Below are 25910 nucleotides of genomic sequence, written 5' to 3'. Positions count from 1 at the left end.
TGTTCGATATACGTGAGAACCGGCACGCGTTTGTCGCGGGCTTGCACACGCATGTTAATTTTTTTTTTTCGTTTAGCAACTCCCGCTCGACAGCAGACACATAAGCACGTCCATGCGGAGCTAGGACTATCTCCAGTGAAGTCAATCAGCGTCGCAGATATCGTTTGCTCGGTATATGAAGCACGTCGTTGTAAAGACAACAACCACCGCGTTATCGAGAACAGCTTCGAGAAAAACTTCGAGGCGAGCCGAGCAGTATGCGCGCCGGCGAATGTGCCGTATCGCAGCGGTTCTACATTTCGCGACCGTTCGCTCGTATGCCAGTGCAAAGATAAGGCTCCGATAAATAAGTAGCCCCAAAGGAAAGAAAGAAAGAAAGAGAAAAAAAAAGAAAGTACTGTTTTTATCTCTAGAGGGGCGGCTCTTCCTAAAAACAAGTCTCTTCACGCCAGCGCGCATAGTGCACGATATAGTATATATGCACATACAACGGGGGAGAGTTGAACTTGGGAACTTTGCTGTGCGGCCGACTCATATAGGGCCGCAAACATGCGACGGCTGGTCGCTGTGGTCGCAAGCTGATAACCGCTAAACAAACTCGCGTCGAAAAGAATCGAAAGAAAGAAAGAAAAAAAAAAAAGAGGGAGGAGGGCGGAAGAAGGGGCGTGGTGGCGAAGTTTGAGCAGCGGGGGTTCTCTCACGAGATGAAGCGAAGTGGTGGAACTCCTGTTGCGAGCACCGCGATAACGGTATAGGCGAGCAGACGACCGAACGCGTCAGCGCCAATGCGGGGGGTTGCTCAGGGTCGCTCAAGGTCACCATGTACGTTTGGCCTTGGATCCAAACATTGACCTCTTCGGAAAAACAAGGATCGTCAGTGAGCGCAGTTTTTTTTTTTTTTTTTTTTGCATACATGCACGCAATTTCGGTGCTTGCAGGTTGTTCATTTTTTTTTTTAGTGTTTGCACACGTGCTGCCTGAACTGAGTTTGCTGATCGGAATTTGTCACCCATAAGAGAACGAGCAGGAAATGTGTTTCTCGCACGAAAGAACACTAATGAAACCTTGCTTTTGACCGCGGCGCGCCTCCGTCTCTTCCAGAAAATTCTGTTCTATATCTCGCTGTGACCTTTCTCATTCCTTAGCAGCACGCCTGATCGAGCGCGTCGTAGCTGTAGCTGACGCGCATGTTCGGGGTTTGAAACTTGAGGCAGATATACTTGTTAGCCTGCCTGTTCAGATACGTACTGGACACTAGTCAAGTCAAGCCATGTTCATTTCCCTTCATGAAAAGGAAGGCTGCAGAGAAATACTGGGCGTTTCAGCGAACACTTCCGAAAAATTTTTAAAGGTTGCCTGTGGCAGATAGCACAATTCTAGTTCATGAGCTGGTCTACTCGAAGAGGCGGACATTACTTGCGCAAAAAGATTGAAATGCATAATCGAATAATTAACAAAAATTCACTGATTAAGTTTTCACTAATTAACTTATGGCGCATATTGCAATTTACAAATTCTAGCCGTGGAGTTCGCAACGCGGATCCACTTAAAACGAATTCTCCGGATGACACCAGTTTCGAGATATTAATTCCCGAACTTTGCGGAGAAGTGCATTGGCGTTCCAGTTAATTTTGTGCTCTTGTGAAACGTGCATTCATTTATCACTTTCCCAGTGTACAAAACAGAAGGTACTGCAATATAGATAGATAGATAGATAGATAGATAGATAGATAGATAGATAGATAGATAGATAGATAGATAGATAGATAGATAGATAGATAGATAGATAGATTTTATTAGATGAAAGGAAAGGAGGTCGGCCTGAGCTATAGTATGCTCTCGCCTGCTATATATTATCTGTCTCCCCTTACCCCTGCCCCAATGCAGGGTAGCAATTAAACCTTCCTGTTAACCTCCCTGCATTTCCCATCTCATTTATCTCTCTCTCTCTCTACACTGGAAAAATGTAAAGGGTCAAAAAATAGTTTCACTCCCCACACAATACGAATCACATATTACTTTCACACAGTTAATTCGCTCCGCATAAACCGAATTACACTTCTAAGCAATCTTGCTATTGCAATATGGTGCGTATAACTGGGCCTGCTGGTACATAGCAGCTGGGATCGTTGAAATTGCAAGATAAATATTTGCGTCTTCATAGACATGCACAAACCACTCGATACCCGCCGTGGTGGCTTAGCGGCTACGGCATTGGACTGCTAAGCACGAAATCGCGGGATCGAATCCCGTCCGCGGCGGCCGGGATTCCCAGGTGGTCAGGTGGTCAAAAATAATCCGGACTCCCTCACTACGGCGTGCCTCATAATCAGATCGTGGTTTTGGCCCGTAAAACGCAAGAACTTAAATTTAAACCACTCCGCGTCATCCTGAATTTCGTATATATACTATATCGTTCTGTTTCTGTTGGTTTTCTGCTACCTTGGTGTTTGTTTCGTATACCGTTAACCCTCTAATGAGGGTTCTTACTGGAGAGGGTAAACGAAGGAAAAGAGAACATACATCGTACAGGTGCACAGAGACATCAAGATGCCGCACAATCTTTCAAGCACAGGTCTAAGGACTGTTCAAATGCACGAATATCGCTTGTATTCACTACAGAGTCTTGGCAATGCATTCCACAGTTGAATAAGGGTATAAAAAAAACAGAAAAAAAAGAATGGCGAAACTCATAATTGCGAGAAAAGTGTTCTTAGATGCGCCGAATGCATTTTTTTTGGGGGGGGGGGCGGTGAGGGAGGGGAGGGCACTGGCTGGCCCTAATTTTCTGTCTTGTTCTTTCCAGACAACGGTATATGCTGTTACAGAACATTGTTCATTCGACGGTTGCCTGTGAGTATAGAATGTTCTTCTACAATGTAAGAGCGGTTGCTTGCTGGTCGTATAGTAAAAGATTGGTCGAGGGTTCGCGCTCTTCCTATAACGTGTCATTTCGTTTCTTTTTGAGCGAGGCTGTATTTCGTTAGTCCTCTCGCCTTCCCGTCAGTGCCCGTCACAACCGGACGCCCACAAGTCTCCGCCGCGGTTGGTGCCGGGCATTCCATGCGCCTGCGCTGGTGTGATACAGGGGGCGTTCATTAGAGGTCGGGCTGCCCCAGCCTGCAGGCGGGAGGAATGAGTAAGGAAAAAAAAAAAAAAAAAGGAGGATGCGGCGGCATCCGGTTGTGGAGGCTGCACGCATCCCTAAAAAGCGGGTCGTTTCCCCCGCCTAAACCGGACGGCGGCCATGGAAAGGGGTCGCAGGATAAGGAGGGCGCGCACACATGCAGGAAGAAACGAATCGATGAGAATCCGTTCACTCGCGCCCCGACCATCGGAGCCACGTGTCATACCGAACGCCGCCACTCCAGCCACGGGCTGCAGGATAGTGGCGGATTTGCAGACGGGAAAGCTGGCATCCACCACGATAAAGCGCGCTCAGTTTACCTCATTAGAGTTCAAAGGTTAATAACCGCGTGCTACCCCCTTTAAAGCCGAAGTCAAGAGTATGACGGGATTTCGTCCGGTCGGGGACAATCGTGAAGAGAAAATAGAACAGACGCCGACAGGAGCGTAACCAAGGGGGCAGGCCAGGCAATACGCCCCCCCCCCCCCCGTCCCCCTCTCACCGAAGTTTCTGTGTACCTGGACGTCACCCGCCCATCCCCCCTCCATACCTGTCCATGAATCCCCGGTCAAGTGCACGTTCCGAAGACAACGGTATATACTATACGCGTATAGATGTTGGGACCCGGTGCAGTGTAACGGTGGTGCAACTTGTCTTCGCCTTTTGTCTCTCTATGTCCCAGTGCGTCTATATAGACTACATTCGCACTTCGTTCCTTCTCTTTAGCTATTTACCACTGCTTTACATATTCCGAACCTGTGACTTTTTCTTAGTATCTTACAATATTTCTATTAGTACAATATTACGTTCTTATTACTAGTCATAGGCAAAGGAATAGTCGTCATCACTAATGGGGTGACAACATTCTTTTTTTTTTTGAGCGAAGCTTTATATCACTAGGCGAAATCGTATATGGCTAGGTGAAATCGCCTGCGTACAGAAAACTATCATCATCAGCATTGGCTCGAGCGTCGTCGTCTTCTGCCGCAGCTGGCTGCGTTGCCGCTCATCATTCCAGCGTAGAATTTCACTTCTCTTCTGTCGTCGTAATGGAGAGGCCGCGTTTACGGGGATATGAGCCATTGCATTAAGGGGGTATGAGTCATTCATTTTCTTACGTTACGGACAGATTTAATGATTGAAGCAATTTAATTTCGAAGAATCGCAAGCGGCAATGGCGGGCGAATGCTGCTAATTAACCACGCCGCCGAGCAAACTCGAGACATCGAACGCAAGCGACAACGGCGGACTGTGGGCATACCGTCGGTGACGTCGTTCTCTCCGTCGCAGCCGAACGTGTGTGTAACCTCATAATTGAGAAATACTTTAATGAACCCTCGGGATTCACCCAGTGATAAACACCGGGGCCGCACGTTTCAGCTTCGCTGGTTACCATCTTCACGGAGTGGAAGGGACGACGAACTTTTTTTAATGCATTTCAACGATAAAAAAAATTAAAAAGAGAAAAAAACAAAAAAATAACGGGAAACGCACGCAACGAGTATACGATCGAGAAAAGGGGCAGTTGAAATAGCTCGTTCACGTTGCTGATAAATAGGTTTGAAACGAGCCCTTCCTGGCTATCACTGGAAACTTGATACGATACCAGCCGAACTGGCCGAACCTGCACTGACACGACACTCAATCGCGCTTCAGTGACGATGCGCATGATACGGATCAGCATACACCGGTCACATATATGCCTGCCGCTCGTCTCAAGTGCCCAAGCCGGATTTTTGTTCCAACTTTACCTATATAGACTCATAATGTGGCACTCGAAACGACGCGCAATGTCTGGGGATTCGAAGACTCCGTCGAGCGGCGCCACTGAAGTCAGGGAGGGGCGGCGGCTATAGCTATGCATTTACGTGAACGCGACAACGTCGGGTCGAGTTGGCCTGTCGGACCGAAATCGGGTCGTCTGGTTCACGTAAACGCTATATAGCTGTATCCGGGCCGCGAGCGGGTGTCAAGGTGAGTTCGATTAACCCGTCTGCGCAAGGTGTGCGTTGACTCGCCTATGCGCGCTTAGCGAAATGCATGTATACACAAATGCTACCGAGTCCGGCTGGGTCATCTCGAGTTCTGCCGTCGCTACAGGTATTCGTTGTTTCTAACAGCCCCTCGAAGACTATTATGTGCGCACTTCGCTGGCACCATGCCGATCAAAGCGGGATGAAATTATTTCGACTCTATGATATACTCAGCCTCCGACGACTGACGGCAGTTACATGGAACGCCGTATACACCAATTTGAGCCAAGCTTATATGTAACGGTTATCGCTGCATGCGCGCCGCATGCTCCTTCAAGATTTGTATTTCGACAATAATGTTCTTTCTCTGTCAAGTCAACGTTCGAGTCGTGTACCAACAGTTTCTCCTATACATATATACGTCCACTCCGAAAGATGCATATATAGCTCGCCGAAATGCGATCGCTCGAAGTGATTCGGCGAGTGCTAAACATGCTCGCGCGTTTGCACTGCCTCGAGGTGCTAGCTGCGCATGGTCTGTCGCCCGTCCGCGCCGGGAAATAGTGCGCGGTGACCACCCTTTCCCCTGGTCGCTGACTCATGGTCCAGGGGGGCTCGGGAGAATGCACGCACGCGCAGAAAAAAGCAGAAGGAGCGAGCCGACCAGATAAAGGGGGGACCGGGGAATTAGATCGGGGTAGGGTTGCCGAATGAGTTGCAGAGAAACAAAAGCCGAGTAATCGAAGCAAAAAATGCAGGGAGCACTGCTTCAGAAAGGGATGCCCTGCTTGATCTTCTTTTTTTTCCCCCCATTCGGTGATGAACTGCCGCGTTGGCATCTGAAGCATTGCGAGATATATCCAGGTTGAGGGCCTTCGCGTTGTTCTATATATAGAATTTATAACCACATGCGAAAGAAAGACGACCGAGAGCTTTAGATTGTCCGGATATAAGGCGTGTTATACCCTTTACGAATCGGGTTATACCACAGGTGTGCGGGCGGCATTATAACATCGCTGTAGATATCGACGTATTGGTATACACAGAATGGGTGCCAAGAGAAGGGAAGCGCAGTCGAGGACGGCAGAAAAGTAGGTGAACTGATGAAGTCAGGAAATACGCAGGCGCAAGTTGGAATCAGCTAGCGCAAGACAGGGGTAATTGGAGATCGCAGGGCGCGAGGAGGCCTTTATCCTGCAGTGGACATAAACATAGGCTGCTGCTGCTGCTGCTGCTGCTGCTGATGATGATGATGATGACAGATATCTATATATTGTGCTGATTTTTTTTTTTCGACTACAGCGCGTTAGGAACGTTTTTGCGTTACGCGTGGTTGTTCTCAAACAACGAAAACAAACAAATAAATAAACAAAGAAAGCCGTGCATTAACGGATACGTTGCTGCCGACTCTTTATGCCAACAGTTTAGCAGGGTACGTATGATACGCTCGCTACAATAACAGATGTGCGTCTTCTTCTCTGTTTAAACTGTACGCCACGACGTGATGCTTCCAGCGTCATCTATATACCACCCCGGAGAATCTGGAGAGCACTCAGCACATCCTGATAGAATGCGAACGTATTCACCCAGTGAGACCCGTAGGTATAAACGCACACCTTCCAGAAGCGCTTGGATTTAAAGTGGACGGAAGAATCAACCGGTCAGCAGTCGAGATAAGCAAGAGAGCCGTTTTTAATATTGGCGGGAAAATGCAGAAAAAATGCCAGGGAAGAGATTGATACGACCGGATCCGTTACAGGCATAAGGTATAGCAGTGTACAAGGCAGATATAGAAGTATTGAGGAAGAGAAAAAAAAGATTAAAGCGATGTATATAAAAACGCTAGAATGAAAAGCATGTATAGCATCCCTGAGGAACTCAAGCATGCAGACTATAGGTGACTATTGGTCACCGTGCCGTTTCAAAGGGGGTGCCAATAAATCGTCATCACCGTAACCCCGGTTATTACCGCTATACTTCAAAGGGTGACGCATTTACGGACAAACTAAAGCTCCCTGGTGAAAGAAGCGAGCGTCGGTGCCACTCCAGCTTTAAATATAGCAGCGAAGGAGGCATCGTTGGTGACTGTAATTCGTCGGCGTCGCGTCAGCTTCCCGACGCAAAAGTGGACGAGGTGGCTTTATAAAAGAACACTTCAGGGAAACGCTATCACCATTTAGATCGATAGGGTATTCGCAAAAAACTCTATTAAATATGCTTTCGTTAATTTCGATGTAATTTATTCATTATTAGAAGAGATAATGAGGGTCAAAGTTACGTTTTTTTTTCATTTCGCGCCGAAGTCCGGCATGGTCAGTATGTCAGTGTGACGTCACAAATTTACAAGTTTTTTTTTATTCGCATTTCGGCTGTTGCGGTTCAGTAAAAGTTCTTGAAACTGCCTATGTTCGGTCCTTGGCTTTCTCTTTGTTGTTTAGAATGCGATGTACTCGACTTTTACCGATAAACGTTCTTCAACTGGGCCCGAGCAGACGGCATGAAAACACGCGACATCACTGTGAGCTGGTGCGGGAATTTCAAGGTGGCGTCGCCACTTGTCTTTAGTGTCTCTTTTTACGGCATTTCAAGTGCGTCTCCGCGGGTATGGTTTATGACTGCAGAACCAATGTGACCGTGTACTGAACGATGCTGCGCGCTAATTAATTTACGTCACCATGCCGCAGCGACGCAGTGGCTATGCATGTTACGCTCCGCTGGTCAGCAAGATGTCGTGGGTTCGATTCCCTGCATATATACAGAGGCGACCGCATTCGTACGGGGGAACGAATGTGAAAACGCTCACGTATAGTATTTGTTTCGGGCGTATACGCCGAAGAAGTCAAGCCAAATCTTAATCCGGATTCGTCTTCTGTTTACGGTGTCCATAACATCCCTCTGTGCATCTATAGGAGAACTAACAGCCGAACCCGGATATATCGAAGCCGCATATAACGAATTACTGTGTATAACGAACAGCAGTAAAATCCCCTTGAAAACTTTTGTATACAAGTTTTATTTTATATATCGAATCGCCTGTATATCGAACTTTTTTTGTAATCCACACTTCAGATTCGATATAACCGGGTTCGACTGATACGACTTCCAGAACTAATCTATAATTCATTTTTGGCGCGAGAAACCGTGGGATATTGTCACACGCACTGCGTGCCTGCCCTCGCGGCATTAGTACGGGTGTCGCGTCGCCATTCGAATGCGCCGCGCCATATCACGTGTTGTTCTTGGAATTGCGCTTATAAGGTTTTGTGTCCCACACCACCATCACGTGGCATAGATACTGTAAAGGTGGCCTAAAAGGACGCACTTTGATGCGCTGAAATCTTTCTCGTGGGGTAGTCGTTCTCTAATTCCTTCGTTCAAAGGGATGGACGCAACTCACAAAAAATCTAGAGCTTCAATTGAACTTCTATTGATTTTTTCCAAAGACTGTATTGTGTGTAAATTAATTCTTTATGAATTTTTTACTGAGTTTCATAAACAGATTGGCAACTTTAAAAAATCTGCAGAGTTTTAATTGAAGTTCCATTGATTTTCCTCCGAAGACTGTATTGTGTGTAAATAGATTCTTTATGATTTTTTTACTGAGTTTCATAAACAGATTGGCCACCGTTTTTTTAAATGTAAATCTATTTTTGTATATGTCAATTGAGCGCCTGTTCAGTCAATCAACAGAAGCGTCTATAGGCCAGCCTCACTCTAAAGAAATAATGACACTTGCTCTATTTAGGGAGAGACGGCGATGTCCCGTGTGCTCGACATTCATTTGACAAATTTTCCTTATGTCGCTAAATTAAACTAGAAAAAAGAAACTCGGCAGCGTTTTTTTTTTCAGATTCTGAGTCGGTACCGGGTCACTATTACAACCCCGGGTCACAATAGCCTTTTTTAATTCAAACGTACTTTACACAAACAACAGAGCAACCCCTACACAAAACAGATACGCACGTTACTGCTCGCGCTTTTTTTTCTTCATTCTATCTTGGCTACGAGCCTAAATAGATGCTTATGCTCACACTCGTTTTATGTGTGTTAAAGCACCGAACATTGACATCACGATGCCTTCACCCAAGACCTTTCAACCGACTTGTATAGCCGTGATGCTTCGACCTACAATCAAGTACCAGTGGGGGCATTTCTGTTACACGCAATTAAACAATAAATCTTGACAGCTTGCTTGTATGTTAGAGTATTCTAGTCTAATACAGTTTTATATTTACCCAATCCGGTTAGTATAAAACTTCACTATAGTGAATGCCTTTCTATTAGCTACTAGCAAATCGAATGCCTTTAGATTTTCATATTTTGAGAGTGTACAACAACTGGACAGTTAAATGCGTGTACTGCGGCTAAGCTAACACTATCTTAGCTATAGTAAATTAAATGTACAACGAGTGTGAGTCAGTTGACGCTTCCCTAACTACAGTCAAGTTAATTCGTATCGAGCGTGAGTCAATTGACGATTTCTTAACTTAAGCTAATTAGATGTCTACCGAGCGTACCCATTAGAAATTGACATTGAATTGACTTTTTATAGGACTCAAAAGGAACCTGATACAGAGTCTATTGAAACTCAGAGCACATATTCGTAAGTTAATGTGCGGAAGGTGACCAACGCATAGACATTTCCTTTCGACAGACACCAAAGTATGTGCTCCACCATCTTCCCTGAACTATGGATAATCAATCAATATAACATATTCCTCTAATTGGCAATGTGCGATAGTTAACTTATAACAGAATTCCTTGCAGCATAGTTTCGCTTTCTCAAGCTTGCGTATATGGCGCAATCAATAGCACAAAATTCGCAAAGCGGGCAATAATAGCGATCATAGGATCAGCTAATTATTCAAACGCGCACGAGATGTGGAATATGCACACCGTAATTTTGAGAGCAGTACGCGAGCCGTGCCTTAACTGCCTTGTGACGTCACGATGGGTATTCTCAGGAAAGCCACTCCAACTCCATAAAAATAAGGGCGAGAAAATATAGAGGGCTTTCGGCAAATTCCATTCCCCGCTTAGCAAATGAATTTGTGCTGTTTTCGGAGGAGAAAGCGAAATGTATAATAATTCTGATTTTATGAGCCCTTGAATACAAATAAGTTCACCTGAAGCGGTTGTTCTCTCTCACGACTGATATGTTTTGCAGTGAAACACATGACAGCTTAACTGTAAAGAATGTCACGCGAAACTGTAGTTTGCATCACGCCATGGCTTCATTGCAACACGAACAGCTTGCGACTGCCGTGCCATGTGAAGAGACGCGTATACGAATGAGAGATGGAAGCGCACTTGTCTCCTTCCTGCATTTCTTAATGTGTACTGAAGAAGGAATCCAAGCCGTGTCACTACACGCTCTTAGAGAGGAGCTTGAATAGTTTGAGTAGTCTATATCGTCGCTTTACTGCTTCCTTACGAAAACTGCGAAAAGTGAAGTGAAGCGACAGCCGTGTTGTCTTCGTTGCTTACGTTTCAAACATGAAGACGCCGGCAAAAAGCTTGGACCGATACACCAAGCTTCTCGTACGAATGTGCTCTCCACGATTGTTCGAAGCCGCATTCGGTAATAACATATCCAGCATCAAGATTGGCTGAAATTTGCTCTTACAAACAATTATAGCGTAAGAGCTCTTTTTTTCTTGAAATATAGGCCCTGATTAGAAATCTTATCGCACCTCCACGAAAACAAATCTGCCGAGGTATATTCTACCTCGTTCTCTGCCCAGCATTTATAACGGAACAATAGCAACAACTTCAATGCCACTCGAACGTGGTATAGGAATCAGCGTCAGCGGCACCCGAGGACAGCTTTCGCCCGAGTGGCGAAACGTCTTTGCAAGCAGCGACGTCGGCCCGAACTATTGCAAACCCCGGGCTCTGAGAGTGAGGGGCCGGGACCTCGAGCAGCAAGTGAACTCACGCGGCCAGCTGCAAAGCGTCCGCTCCGCCCCGATGATGAGCCGTCGTCATCGGCGATGCCGGGCGCCGCATGGCCGCGTTGCTATAGAGAGAAGCGCCTCTCGATCACCACGGCGACGACGTCGAATCCACCGCTCCCCGAGCGAACCTCGCTCGTGTGTCGCGAACTTTCACAGGGGGGAAAGGCCCCCCCTTATCTCCCGCGGCTCCCCATTGGCCCGTGCGGTTGCCGGGCAACGCGTCCCGCTTCCTCGATTGGCTACCGCTCCGGATCCCGCCAACCAATGGGCAGAGCGCTAGGAGCACGTGCCGCGACGCGCGACCGGCACTCGCCCGGGGTTTGTTTTCGTTTTGTTTTTGAACGCGCGGCGGCGCGCGCTGTATCTTTGTGTTGACTTCATTCGCTCCGCGCAAGAGGGGTGCACAGTTCGGCGGCGTTTTTCGGGAGACCTTCGTATTCCGGCCGAGACCTTTCTATTTAGAAGACCGTTAAGAGGTATAGGTAGCGTTCCCCTCTCTCTCCCGCATTTTGTGAGGCGGTTGCGCCAACGATGACCGCGCGGCCGGGTGTGTGCGACTCGAGCGTATGTGCGTGCAAGCTACAACCGAAGGGCTCACGACCTTGGGGAGCACGGGTTGTTCTTCGAGTTTTTCGTTTTCGAAAGCGGTCTTTTGGGGAAAAGCCCGCGCGCCCCCACCGTTCGAACTTCCGGTCGCGGCGCGTGCGGCCGGAGTTCGTTGATCCCCTTGGCTGTACGGGCGTGTGGTGGTGACCCTTGGCATTTTGAGACGTGTTTGAGTGGAAAAACCTTGCGGTGAACCGCCGGAGCAGTAGAGGGGGTGGGGGGTTCGACCATGACGAACGAGTGCGTATCGTCGGTCTCGATCGGTCTCGGAGAAAGAAGAGTCTATAACCGGACGACAAACCGCGTCGGCAGTTAGGGGTCACGGCGAGGCACGGCCGAAATATATAGAGAGATCGCCCTCGGAAAAAGGGGAAGCAAGCCGGCACGTGCCACACGTGTTGTGAACGCGGAGACACCCGAGATGCGCGCGTCTGTGCACCTTCGGTGAGCCCCGGGCCGGCGCGGGCGGGGAGACATTGAAACCAATGGCTGCAGCTCGGAAAGACCTTGGCGAATGGCGGAGACAATGTTCAGAGGAGCGCGCCGACCGTCGGACGCGAGGGGAAGAAGGAGTGCTGCTGCCGGTCGCGTGGGCGTCCAGATGCCGCTCGAGCAGCGGCGCGTGCCCAAAACACACACACACACACGTGGGGAAAGCGAGGCCTCCTCATAACGGAATGCTACATCGGCGGCGAGGGAAGATTACGGAGATGCACCCGGTCGCCGAAGACAGTGATGGATTCCGGCGGCTTGCCGCCGCCGTATAGATATGTCCTTTTCTCTGTGCGGCCCCCTCACATGTCGGTCGAACGCATTTGTGTGCGCGGCAGGTGCATTAATCTGAGCAGCCTCCCCAAATGTTCGTTCTTAGAAAGCTTCCGCGTACGTCTTCACTATGCCGACGATGAGCGAGGATATCGCGCGCCCATCTGGGGTCTCGCCCCTTTTAAATGCGGCGCTGCTGAAAAGGGGCGAGTGATGAGAGCTTTTCTGTGCGGCTGTTTCTGTATAATTAGCGTATAACGCCTGTATACGGCTAGGAGGTTTGGCCGTGACCTCTGCAGTTCCCTTAAACTTTGCCGTATAACTAACAAGGATATGACAAAGTTGTTCCAGCTTCGTCTTCCGCAGTATCACCGTTAAAGCATTTACTGAGCAACTCAGAGTGGGCATATATGCACACTGCAGCCAGTTTAGCAGAGCTCGCTCGGCCGACTTGATTGGACGCAGAGGGTCGGTTTCGGATCGGTCGCTGGTTCCTGTTTTCGTGTTTCTTGTGTTTTTTTTTTCTCCTTTTATTCTTTCTTTAAATGATTAGCGAACGCAGTGGCGCAGTCTCAAAGATGCTGGACAAATCAGCAACTCTTCGGAGCAGGACGTTGGAGTAAGCGGATGGTCTCCCTGCAGTCTCGCTATTTTCAGCCATTGAAGCGTTTTGCTTCCTGACTAGTTCATTTACTCATCTTTCGCGTCCCTTTCCCTCTTCTTCGGTACAGGTGCACCCAGCCGGAGATTCATCTGGCTGAACCTCTCTTTTCTTTCCTTTGCTTCTCTATCTCGCTCTATTGGGGAGTTTCAGAAATGGCGTTCCAAAACAGCTTTGCGTGCCCAAACTTCCTTGTACACCTCTAGCATTCTTTTGTACTCATCTTAGCTGTCATTTGTGCATCTGGCCTATAGCGTACTCTCTAGCTATAGCTAGTAGTTCTCTAGCTTTATCATACTCTTTAGCTTTGGGTCTCGAATTTCTAAACGCCTGTCTTTATTTTTATTTTGTCTTTTTTGGAGCATCCTCAAGGTCAAAAGGCAATACACCTTACAGAGGACAATGGTTACAGATACAATGGCAATACAGATAGCTAGGGCGCATGGCTTTGTGCAAGCCTATATGGCGAATCGTCATGAAATATGTATTTTCTAGCCTCCGCGTTTACATATCCGTCCATATATGTATACTCTCCTCTGTTAGCAGGTCCAAGATGTTTACAGCGACAGCTGATATATGAGCTCACATCCCCTATAGACGTTTCAATATCCGCCGGTGTATACATACGGAAGGAACCCCGAGGTGATTTTTGAGAAGGTCGTAAAGAAATAAATAGGAGTGTGCGAATATTCGGTATTTGGAGTGCGAATCGAATAGTCTTTTCTATTCGGTTAGTATATATACCTTCCGGAATTCACTATCAGAAATGATGGCACGTTTTCAGAGCTGCCAGTTCCTGAGCGCATGCACGGGGCAGTAGTCAACTGCTCAATAATTTCCTGCATGCGACAACTGTGGCTGCGAGGAGACGATCAAGCACCTCCTCCGTGACTGTCCCCGTTACAATGGGGCAAGAAAAGGGCTCGCGACCGCTCTCGAAAAACTGGACGATCGCCCCTTGACAGAGGTAAAAGTTCTGCGACGAGTTTCGATCGACTCAAGGCCTTAAGGGCTATGATCAAGTTCTTCAAGGCTTGTGAGTTGTGCGACCGACTTTGAAAATTGTAGCGCGTTACAGCATCGCGTTACACTTTCTTGTTTCAATTGTTTTTTCTATCACCTTTTGTGCCTTTTACGCCTTTCCCCAGCACAGGCTCAGTCGGTACTTACACTGGCTAACCTCTTACCTTCCCCTTTTCTCTCTCTCTCAGTTTTATACAGCCAGTATACAAAGTTGGTGTCACGATATATATAGGCAAAATTTTTTATTGTTTGCCCGGTATCACCATGTATTACGTCCCTCAAAATAATTGCGGCGACGTATTATCACACTTCCCTCCTTCAACGAACACCACATCAACGTGCGTCTCGTAACATTTGCTTCATTACTAAAGAAATAAATTCTGGAGGGTTATGTGCCAATACTGAGGCTTTTGGGGCACGGCGCATTAATTTTGTCCATTTGGGGTTCTTTAACGTGCACCCAATGCACTGTTCACGAGCGTTTTTAGTGCGCGATAGCTCTACTACTCCAGGTGCAAACACAGATAACGCCTGCATGTTCCGCAAATATGATCTTCAAGCTCAGCCAAGGTCAAACTGGGACTTAGCCTGCCACTACCGGCGGCTGAAGCATATACGCCGCGTGGGCGCCCATATCTTGAAAGCGATCTGCGATGTGGACAAAGTGCGCCGAGTGGGTAGCTTCTTATGCGCTCTAATTTGGACGCTTAGATCGGCAAAATTTTCGGCCAGTTTAAATTCTATATAGCTGCGTACTGCAAGCGTTTTTTTTTTTCCACAGTATACCGCGCACCGTATAACGTTCAGTGTTTATAGAGGAGGATGGTGTTGTTGGTTGCAGGCGCATCTATCTAGCCTTGCTGGAATCGCCGGCAACTGCCCCGCCCCTCGGCCACTTTTCAGCGGAGTTGTAGAAACCTAAAATCTCTAAAGGTGTTCAGCCATTCAAACGCGATGCTCGGAGGGCATGGCTGCCTGCGCTTTTTACGCCACCGGTTTGCGAAAAGCGAGAGCCTTTGTGACGCATGTTGACTGTATTTGCTCCCCCCCCCCCCCCCCCCTCAACCTCCCCGCTCCCCCCAGCGATAACCCATCCGCACACCAGTGGCGCAAAAAGCGCCGGCTGCCATGTGCCGCGTTTGTGTGGTCCTCACTTCATCGTTCACTTCATCCTCACTTCATCGTCCTCATCGTTCAGTGTGGTCCTCATTCGAAATGCAGCGCAAGATGAGGCAATAAGGCGAGATGGAGGTATATATACGGTTGAATTAACCTTAATTGAAGACAGTTCAACCGTCAATATATACGCTGACGGTATGATTCTTTGGTCTTCTGCGGTGACCCGTCTTCAGGCGCGCGCAAATATATATATATATATATATATATATATATATATATATATATATATATATAGGATCCAGTGGGCAGCCGTCCCCCAACTTGTTTATATCTCCTCAAACAAAGCCGTAGTGTCTCCACCGAAGAATGCGCGTTAATTGCGCTTATACGCGTACAAATCAACGACTACGACCGCGGCCCTGTTTCTATCAACAACAAGGCTATCTCGTATACCAGAAGTCTCATCGCTTCTATATAGGTGTGATTATTGCATGACAGGAACCTTTCATGAAGCCCCCATCGCATCGACCTGAAGCGGAGACTATATTATAATTTCGATTGTTCAGATACGTAATAAATGTTTCAGCTTGCAGTGCGGTCCATGCTAAGCTTTGCAGATCACTATGAGTGAGTGAGTGAGTGAGTGAGTGAGTGAGTGAGTGAGTGAGTGAGTGAGTGAGTGAGTGAGTGAGTGAGTGAGTGAGTGAGTGAGTGAGTGAGTGAGTGAGTGAGTGAGTGAGTGAGTGAGTGAGTGAAACAACTCTATTGAGAGCAGCGGATTGAGGCCTGGACCTATAGGCCGCGCCAGGGGTGGTATAGAGAGACCCCGTCTCCCGGCCGCCTCTCGAGCTCGCTGGATGGTCCATAGTTGATCTTGCAGATCCGAGCTGATCAGCGCGTCTTTCCAACACGCCCTAAGCTGTTCTGGGGAGACTGCATTTTTATCTATTTCTGCGCTTTTTACTGTATAGAGCATGCCGGTTTCGGTGAACACATGCAAAACGAATATTCGCACCTTCGAAATTTTGCAAGGCCAGGCTCTATACGTACGTGTCTCGGACTAAAAGGGTATGCCTCGATTCATGCGACAATCATGATTGCCAGAGACCATCTTATTCTGCATCGTGTACACGTCACAGTTGGCCAACCTCAGAGCACAAATTCGAAATCTCTGTCGTGTCCCCATGTTGTCCCTATATGACTGCTGCTTTGCAGACGCACCTCAAGCCACGTTTTTCAGAACTTTTTTTGCGACTCATCGAGGCTGCCTTCCGTCGGGCTTTACACCAGCAGCAATTGACCAATGTCACCACATGCACTGTGGTTCGTATACCACATTCGCGAATATGCCTCGCAATTCCGGCAACTATATACGAATATACGACGAAAACCCGTCATTTATATGACGGTTGTACGACAGCTGACATTGTCAGTGACTGCATGAACGAGGCGAATCGACAAAGAACGCACATTTACAACGATGAATCTGTCTCACTCGCCAGCTTCACAGGTGGTGTTGTCATCTGGGTCTAATACAGCTCACAGTCAAGTTCAAAGTGTTCCACCTGACCACCTCTACGGCAACAGAACTTGCCGCCCTATGTGCTATATACCTTGCTGCTGGCGCCACCTTCTCCCTCGCGTCATATACACAATTGCTCGCCTTACACAAACATGTTCACCCGTTTGGTGACGCTTTGCAGAACCCCAAAAGGACGCTGAATATAGCCAGGTGTATACTTGCAGGCTGCTTAGCATCACATCGATTGACCACTGTGTGTGAGACTTGCATGATTTTAATCCGTAGCATTCTTTGGCTAGGTGCCCGGGGTCATTTTCTGCTCCGTTCCGTTGGTTCTTCCGTGTCGTGTCCCCCAAAAACTCGTAGCGCCATGTAGGCTTGAATGGGCGAACTTTTGTGAACACACAAACATATGTGCGCTTACCGCCATGTGCTTGTGGGCGCACATAAGTTGAGCGTCATAAGTTATGATTCCAAAGAATGCTGCCCCCTAAATGACAATTCACCAGTGGCGATTTTCTGCACCAAATTTCTTGTTAGTCTCACTTCAGACTTGTTCATCTCCCAGACCGTCTATATACGAGTATATGGCACAGCCTGATGCTGCCGACTCTTCTATCATAGTTTTTTCCTACTAAACCTACTACAGATAACTCTTTAAGCTATGTATGTATGTATGTATGTATGTATGTATGTATGTATGTATGTATGTATGTATGTATGTATGTATGTATGTATGTATGTATGTATGTATGTATGTATGTATGTATGTATGTATGTATGTATGTATGTATGTATGTATGTATGTATGTATGTATGTATGTATGTATGTATGTATGTATGTATGTATGTATGTATGTATGTATGTGTGTGTGTGTGTATGTATGTATGTATGTGTGTGTGTGTGTGTGTGTGTGTGTGTGTGTGTGTGTGTGTGTGTGTGTGTGTGTGTGTGTGTGTGTGTGTGTGTGTGTGTGTGTGTGTGTGTGTGTGTGTGCGTGTGTGTGTGTGTGTGTATTGTGTCGGAAGCTGCGTGTATGCCGTGGTTCAGGAAACGTGGGAATGACGGGCAGTAGACGAACTTGCCTAAATGTCTTGGTCCTTTCTTGACTTCGAACGGCTTTGTGACTTTGCTAACACTAATTGTGTGAAACACGCGAAACGTTTTGCAAGCGAGGCAGGAACACAATATATGAGAGCTTCGAAATTTGAAAAAGATATAGTAAACAGCGTAGCATGAACGGCTGAAGTCACAAGAATGAATATCAGACAAATCTACGTAAACTATGCAACCAACATGGCAGTTGAATTCGATTGCACTACCAGAGTTCCCGCTAGTATGATTTTTATAGAAAACTCTAAGTAGTTTTGAATTAAATTGTGGTGTTTAATTGGCCAAAGCGTGATGAAATTTATTTATTTATTTACTTTTTAATTTTTTATTTGTTTATTCATCTATTAGTTACTTTTGTGCTTCAATGCATTAAACGACGTTTTGTTAAGAAGCCAGTGCATTTCTCCGCAAAGTTCGGGAATTAATATCTTGAAACTGCATGGTGTCATCCTGAGAATTCGTTCCAAGTGGAACGCCTTGGGAACTATAGCCTTGGGAACTTCTATAGCCTTGGGAACTCCACGGCTATAGAACTTGTAAATTGCAATATGGCCCATTAGGTAATTAGTTAAAAACTTAATTTATGAATTTTTGTTAATTAGCCGATTATGCATTTCAGTTTTTTGTGCAAGTAATGTCCACCTCTTCGAGCAAGACCAGCTCATGAAGTAGAATTGTGGTATCTGCCACAGGCAACCTTTCAAATGTTTTGAAAGTGTTCGCTGAATCATCAGGTATATAAACCAACTATAGCCCAGCAACACGTTCATTCGATATCACATCAATCGAGCTTACATACAGGAAGTATACAACCACGACGGAAGCGCACGCCTCCTGTTAGCGACGCCGTGTTCGCCTGTAAGGCTCATAAATTACTCTGGATTTCCTACACGCATGATGCCGTCCTATATGCGGCTGGCTTTTGGCACTCTCGCGGGGAAGCCGATGAGCCAGATTGACTTATGGACACCTCGAGACGCCACACAGCGGCACGCCAGGCCTGAAGGGCGGCAGATGATCTCCGCAGGGGATAAATACGCAGCAAAGGACGCACACCCTTGCCTTCAACGGAGTGGCGAACTCCGCGTCTGCGTCAGGGGCCTTAGCCCCGAGAAGAGAAAGGGCACAGCAAGAGGAACGTACGCTGGTAGCCATCAGCGTATACACCCTCGCAAACAGACAGACGAGCCGAAAGAGCCGGAGAAAAAAAAGCAAAAACAAACAAACAAACATCAAAAGGTTTTGCCACAGTGCCCTCACATCCGGTCAGCCAGGAGTCTGAAGAACGAAAGAAAGAAAGAAAGTGAAGGAGGGGGGATAGAAATTTCACCCCGAAAGAAGCGGCAGCAGCGACCTTCTCGAGTGTGTGTAGGTGTTGCGCGTTTCGGAAAAGAGGTATAAAAATGAGGACTAAAGAAAGAGAGAGAAAAGAAAGGGTGGGGAAACTGCCGACCCCGTTTCCCCCTGCAGCTCGCGAGGCCCGCAGGGAAGTCCCTCCCCTCCCCCCCATCCATCCCCACAACGTATGTATACTCTCCGTTATGCCAGGATGCGTGTCCGTCTGGACGGTGCCAGACGAAACCCGATCGATACGGTCGAGGACGAAAAGGGTCACCACCGCTCGCGGGGATAGCCCAGTGCCAACGGGACGAGAGCTTCGCGTGCGCCTTGCAGGGTTTTAGCGCCCTGCCTTTGACCGGAACGCTGTCGGTGTGGCGGGCGTTCTTTTGCCGAAACGCGAAGTCGCGCTGCACGCGACGAAATTCAGATATACTCGTAACGATGGGTCAAGACGCGAACGAAAAGTGATAAAATGTTAAGCGACATTAACGTTCCCTGTAAGTTAGGTTAACGCGTGTCCTTCTCCTACCACACCCAGAGGAGCAACTGACGACGTGTCCTAACGCGCCGGCGGAGCGCGCGTTAGGACAGGAACAGTGAATGGCTCATACCCCCTTAAGCAATGGCTCATACCCCCGTAAACGCGGCCTTCCCATTACGACGACAGAAGAGAACCGGAATCTTACGCTGAAATGATGAGCGGCTACGGAACCAGCTGTGGAAGAAGACGACGACGACCGACGCGGGAGCAGTGGCCCGAGCGCGTTCGCGCGGTTGCGACGACGGGCGACAACGAGCCAGCTGTGAAAGAAGGCGACGACGCTCGAGCCATTGCTGATGATGATAGTTATTCATCATAAAGATGACAATGAGAAAGACCTGACGGTTAATTGGTCCTTTCCTTAACTAAACGTATGCTCCGATGTCATATCTATCCTATACAACTCTTGAAAGTGATGGATTTTTATTATTCTCACGGTTTCGCAGACACCTAAACTTCAGGTTGCTTGAGGCCGACTTCTGGTGTACTCCTGGAGAAACACAATGTCGCTAAGGTGCTAGCGCCATAAAAAGGAGGAGGAGGGGAGAAAGAAAGAAGGTAGGGATGTTAACTGTAGAAATGCGTCTGGTTGGCTACCCTGCTCTGGGGGACCAGAAGGAGCTAATATAAAGAGATAGAGAGAGGAGGAGAGGGGGGGGGGGGGGGGAGGACGCGATGAGCTCGCGCACGCACGCGTAGGGCCTGAGCAAGTCAAAGGCGTTCACATAGGTCAGTCGCCCTCAAGGAAAAAAAAAAAAAAATGAAAGCGAGAGAGTCAGGAAAGGGAGCGTCCGTATAAGTGCATGCGCATGTCCCTTTGTCGGCGTTTTTTCAGTGCATAAAGGCCTATAAGCGAGGCATGAATGCCTTTGATGTACATTGTTAGCGAGCGTGATTCCTAGGAGCGGAACGTTAGCCTGTATCTGGTAAGGCATCTTAATGCACTAAAGGTACAGATCACCAGTTCGCTGTTGAGAACTCATTATAGGGGCCGTATTCTGAAACGTTCGCCTAGGCGAAATTTCTTTTTTCGCTTTCAGGCGTGCGCGCTGATTGGCTGGTTGAGCAAAATTGAATGACGTCGGGCTCAACCACCCAATCAGCTCATCCAATTTTGCTAAAACAGCCAATCAGCGCGCACGCCTGAAAGCGAAAAAAGAAAATTCGCCTAGGCGAACGTTTCAGAATACGGCCCAAGATGTGAGCCATTTTTTGCAAACTCTGCACACCGGTGCCTTCTCGGTTGATGTGACGCTCTTTCCTGTCTATCGTTGTTTTTTTTTTCTGTTCTCTTTTTTACTCCTTTTTTTTCACTTCTGTTTCGCGTTTTGACTTATCGTTGTAAGTATATGAACCAACTATCCCAGCTACAAGGACTGAGACATACATAAGCACGAGACGTCTGCCTCGGTGTGCCATCTCATTTGACGCGTTCGTCCCGCTTGCTGTAAAGAGTGTAAATAAACGTCTCGTTTTAACATCTCCCCGTAACACATATTCGCCTCCACTGAACACGCAAAATATATAGGCAACACGGCATCAACTGATATCGGGCTTCAGTTATCGCCGGCAAAAAGCAACCGGACGCAATGGTTATACCCGAAATCCTTGACTCTTCAAACACCAGAAAAGAGGCTGAATCGGAATGACGGTATACCTATATACTACCTTGCCTATTGCCCCACGTAATTTGCGCAAAGCTTTAAAAACATGCAAATGGCCACGTAGCTGGAACCAAGCTATAATGTTATTTGTGGTCGCTTGGCGATACTCAGATAATTTTTTTTGCATTCCGCCTAATTACATTGTACAGCAACATGAAAAACTCCCGCTACAGCTTTCTGTTACTCAATACGTGCTACATAAAAGTGTTTTTTCAAGCGTGAAAGAAGCCCGCGAAATCACGCAATGTGCATCGAGCAGCCAGTCGCGCGGCATTATTTGAGAAGTGTATTAATTAATTAAGACTACTTATCTAATTAGGCGGAATGGAGAAAAATAATCTGAGTGTCTCCAAGCGACGGAAAACAACATTATACCTTGTTCATGTCCAGCTGCGTGGTATTTGCATATTTTTAAAGTTTGGGTCAAGTTAAGTTAGACACCCTGCATATACGCATGTGGCCTGAAGGGATCACTGAAATAAACTTATAAAGGCGCGGTTAAACGGTTCTCTTGAAACCAGAGAAAGAACGCTGGAACGATCGCGATGTCTATGAATGAATATTTGCCCGAATATGTTTTTTGAAAAAAATTAATAACAATAATTAACAGAGATATCTAGAGCGCTGAGTTTGCTTTCCTCATGCATTCCTCCTCGACACATCGGTACTTCAGTTTGAGAGGCACCGATAGCGATATGTCGTTGTTTTCTGTTGTACATGACACGTGTCCACGAAGAGGGGATTGGCCAAGGTTCGCAGTGTAAATATAAAAGAAGTCTTCCTTTCCGCTAATTAACTTAATGGTCTGTACTACCAAGATGTTACAAAATAATAATTTTAAACAGTTAAAAAAAGTATTTAAACGTGCTCAGGCAAATTTTTGATGAAGCTGCTACAGCGTATTAAAAATGCAAATCATTTGTTATTAATGAGGTTAACGATAGCAATTCATGCTTTGCTGTGCAGCTCATTTATTTTTCTTTCCGTGGTGTGATCTTGTTATGTTGAAATATTGTTGTAACCTATACAGAAGACATTTGTGGTACAGATTGGGACCGGTTATACTGTGTGCCCATGGGTGAGCAACTCCTTTGTTTATTTTTTACTCCGTAGTCCATATGATAACTTTCATCGCTCGAACCAAAGATGGCGCAGTTCCATTTCTGGCCTGCTTCCAGATTAATTTTCATTTATGTATTAATCGCGCAGTTTGCCGTATACAGCATATTATGGCTAGACAGAAAATGCTTGCGTTCCTTCTTCGTGTAGAAGCTGTACACACCGCAAAATAATTTACACCTTCAAAAATGAGAAATGGAGTAAATTTTTCTATAAGTCACACCCTTGCACCTTTGTTAGGTGTAAGAGCGGGAGTTATACACAGATTTACACCCTTTCTCACTTTTAAGGGTGTAAATTGTTTTGCCGTTTATGCCTGGCCCGTGAAACTTATCCAAATGTAACTTAATTTGTTCACATACAGTCGAACTCGGATATATCGAATCTGAAGGAGATCACAAAAAAGTTCGATACCTAGGTAATTCGATATTTAAAATAAATATATCACACGGAAATTTTCAAGGGGATTTTACAGCTGTTCCATACACACAATAATTCATTATATGTAGGTTTTATATATCCGGTTTCGACTGTATAGTCTGTGGGCTGGTCTTTCCGTTTTCAGGAAGCTTAAATTTTTTTTTCTCGTTTGCGCATTTGACCCTGGACCTAGCCACAGCCGACGTTGCGCATGCGCTGCAGACTCGGAGGCAGAGCACATTGGGTGCTTCGCAAATTGTTCAGGTATACGAGCCTTTGTTCACATAGGTGGGGGCGGACACAACGTGTTAGCGTCGGTGAATTGAGGTGTAACGTCAGGCGAACAAACTGCTGCCGCGTTTGGGGCTACATGCAGGAGTGAAACACACGTGCAGAAAAAAAAATCGTCGCAATTGTAACACGCGTGCGATCGGCACGCAGTCTCAATAACACGGATTCAAAACTCTTGCCAAATACGTAACTGTGAGTTATATTTACTACCCTTCTGGAACGATATAAACCGTCACCTGGTGCTTTATATTAATGTGTGTTCTTCGTCTATACGTTCTCTCTCTCTCTCTCTCTCTCTCTCTCTCTCTCTCTCTATATATATATATATATATATATATATATATATATATATATAGTTGTTATAGCGCTGATTGACAAATCTCTTCCGCTTCGTCTGTTTCACGCGTCTCGACACCATTGCTTTATTGTACTATAAATTGCACGTTGCTAAGAGGCCAAGTTAATCCGTGCCTCAACTACTTCATGTTTGCAAATTTCATGGCGCCTAAAGCAAACCACCACCAGAAAAAATAATTAGAAAAAAAAAGAGAGTAAAAGTTGACTAAGAAGGCACAAGAAGCCGCTATAATTCGACATGAACGTCGACAAACGCGATAAACGTCGCAGAGGCCCGGGTTACCGCGTCCACACATAATTGCAATGAAAGAACTTTTCAGCGATTTTAACTTACTGCTACAATGGGGAGCACTGCGCAATAAGGAAGTTGGCTCTGAAGCGCTTGACTATAAATTTGGTTCGCCGGCGTGTGTGCTTCTGCGTATCAATAGCGATCTTATTAATGATGCGACAACAAATTCAATCGGTGGTCCGTGTTCGATTCTTGAATTTAAACCCGAAAAGTCCAAACACAGGAGAATTTCAGAGGGATTGATATGCAACTTCATTTAATGCACTTTTTATGTCGCCTCTCACAGCTGTCACCAATTTTACTCGCAAGAAAACGTCGGCAAACAAGATGCCATCACCGGTTCCCACCAAATATTTGATCTTACCCCTCAAACGTGAGGGTGTTAGCCATGCGACAGTAGAACACCCTTTATACACCCGTAAAGGTGTAAAAATGTTTAGAGTATAAAGAATACAGGCGTGTGCTTCGGGCGTATCGTCAATGAGGCCTCGCTGGAGAGAACAGAGCTCGCGTTCTCGGTGCCTGACCCTCGAACTACAGGCCTGTCCGCGTATCGTTCTTAATCGGCAATTAAACCGCGGTACAAATGAAATAATACTGGAGTGAAAGTTAAGTCGCTTGGTCATTAATTAACTCGTAATTGGTTTACTGAACTATTCACAACCGAAACCTCTTCCCAGCGCATCGTAAACGCTATAGTATGTAATTAACGTGCATGTATCCAGGGCTTAAACCAGCATTTCGAGGTATATCAAATTCAGCGCACCAAAAAAATGATACGTCGGGCTTTATGGGGGTTTAAACGACTACTTCAGCAACCGCTGTACATGAACAGCGATAGATATAAGTGTACACAGAAAAGGGTTTGAATGCACCGGTCGGTATATTTGGTAACCATGTTTGACAATACCGAACGGCTAAACAATTACTGCCTTCGCCATCTTTATGTATTACGCATTAACAGCGAGCGCTTGGCTGCTCGGTTCGACATTAGCTGACACCCACGTCTACACTACTTACCTTGGTGCGGGTGCACAGGTGCTGCTGCCCGGGTCGGCGTTTTAATCGCGGCGCGGACGGCGTACGGAGACACGGCGTCCCAATCGTGGGCCAAGGCTCGGAGCTCGGCGAAGCCCTTTTCCTCCCCGAGCGCAGCACCCAAATAGACAGGTCCTCCCAGTGCCGAAACCAGACCGCGGGCTGCGACAGCGCGAGTTGTTTTGTGGCCCCCCTTTTTCTTTCGAAACTTTTTTTTCTTTTTTTTTCTTTTTCTTTGTCTACTCTCCCCCCTTTCCCGACTCATTCTCGTGCGCTGTTCATTTCGGAGCAAACACTATATGAGAAAAAGCGGGAACCGCGGCGTGTGCGAGAAAGGATGCGTGAGAGAGAGAGAGGAGAGAGAGAAGCCTTTGTCTCTGATTTGTTCTTCCGTCGTGGGACGATGAGAACAGCGGGGAACATCGGAGATCAGCGAGACAGCGAAAATAAAGAAGTGCCAGCGCTGTCTCGCAGGAGAAAGAATAAACTTTTGGAAGGAGGAGGACGCATGAAGCGGTGCGAAAAGAACAGGCGCGCGGCCGGCACTCGCGGGCAGCACGGAACACTTTTCGGCCGTTTGTTAAAGGCTCGTTGGTGGGCTAGTTATAGTATACTGGATTGTGGTAAGCGTTTAACTGCAGCGACAACAGGCGACAGGCAAGACGAGCAGACGACACAAAAGGGCTCCCTTGTGTCGTCTGCTCGTCTTGTCCTTCGTCTGTTCGTTCAATTTTCGGCGGCCCCGTTCGGAGCCGCTCGTTCCCGTCGAATTTGCGGGGTGCAGTGAAGACGCGGACAACCTCACGAACAATTTGCGACAGAAAGCCATCATAATATGTGTCATTATAGTTCTAAGACCTGCTTGTGAATTCTTCTTTATTTTGTACCCTTCAAGACGTGCTTTTTTTTTTTAACGCAATATTGTTTTGGTCTAACCTTTGCACATATGCAACATTCTCTCCTGTTGATTGCACACTAAT

General features: G+C 46.8%; 1 protein-coding gene across 1 annotated transcript in view; it reads right to left on the bottom strand.

Annotated features, from left to right (window-relative positions):
• Positions 1-25054, bottom strand: part of LOC119457595 (protein hunchback) — a 56720-nt gene extending 31666 nt beyond the window's left edge. Inside the window, exon 1 of the mRNA XM_037719208.2 lies at positions 24913-25054. The gene's annotated coding sequence lies outside the window, so the exon portion shown is untranslated. The remainder of the gene's footprint in view (positions 1-24912) is intronic.
• Positions 25055-25910: the final 856 nt, after the last annotated feature.

The sequence above is a fragment of the Dermacentor silvarum genome, chromosome 7 (genome assembly GCF_013339745.2).
Source record: "Dermacentor silvarum isolate Dsil-2018 chromosome 7, BIME_Dsil_1.4, whole genome shotgun sequence".
In the NCBI taxonomy this organism is placed as follows: domain Eukaryota; kingdom Metazoa; phylum Arthropoda; class Arachnida; order Ixodida; family Ixodidae; genus Dermacentor; species Dermacentor silvarum.
This window is presented reverse-complemented; position numbering and strand designations above follow the sequence as displayed.